The sequence below is a fragment of the Gavialis gangeticus genome, unplaced genomic scaffold (genome assembly GCF_001723915.1).
Source record: "Gavialis gangeticus isolate Ggan-Ray unplaced genomic scaffold, GavGan_comp1, whole genome shotgun sequence".
In the NCBI taxonomy this organism is placed as follows: Eukaryota; Metazoa; Chordata; order Crocodylia; family Gavialidae; genus Gavialis; species Gavialis gangeticus.
This window is the reverse complement of record NW_017729011.1, coordinates 13951547-13952461: the sequence shown is the minus strand read 5'-3', so window position 1 is coordinate 13952461 and position 915 is coordinate 13951547.

The following is a 915-nucleotide window of genomic DNA, read 5'->3' as shown; positions in this document are numbered from 1 at the left end:
GTGAGCGGCGTGTTGTGCCAGTGCAGCCCCCCGCGCGCGGCAGCCGACGGCGGCGCCCCGGGCCCGCATGGGCGAGCGCTGTGCGGGGCCCCCGAGCAGGAGCGGCGCCTTCACGCGCTCTTTCAGAAGCTCGACGTGAACCGCGACGGCGCCCTCTGCGTGCACGACCTGGCCGTGGGGCTGGGCCGGCTCGGCCTGCACCGCACCGAGCGGGACCTCTGGGTGAGCGCCGGCTCGTGAACCGCCTATGCCGTCCCCTCGCGCCGGGCTGTCATCAGGGGGTGCCGGGTCCTTTTAACCCGGTGCCTGAGGGGGGCAGGCACCCAGAGATTTCAGACGGGCCCCGAGCAGAGATGTGGGTTTTCCGGAAGTTTTTCCAATGACCTAAATAGCACGTGATCTAATTTCTATCCATTCCTTGTTACTAATGAATCTTGTGAAACAATGAATTTTTAGAAATGGAAAATTTTCTATGGAAAAATTAAGCACTAGAAAATTTTCTGTTTTGGAAAAATTTTCACCCTACATGTCTGGCTGCAAGAGCCTCCAAATGTTTTGCCTGACTATGATCTGTCTGAGTCCTGTGCAGGAGAGGCAGGCTTCTGTGTTTTTCTGTAGTCAAAAAACAAGCGAAAACAAAGAGTTGGTAGCTGTCAAGGTTTTAAAGGCAGTCCTGGTCACTTTTGACACTGAAACTGCAGTGACCCATGTGTTTCTCTTAGTGTCTGTGACTAGGTGTAAACTGAGCAAAAGCAAAGTTTGAAGAAATGTATTTCTTCCAGAAAAAAGAATATTTAAGAGCCCATATTTGTGTTACACGGGTGTAGGTTGTAGCTGTGTTGGTTTAAGGACATACGCAGACAAGGTTCTTTGGGTGAATCTGATATCTTTTATTAGACCAACTTAAATAGTTGG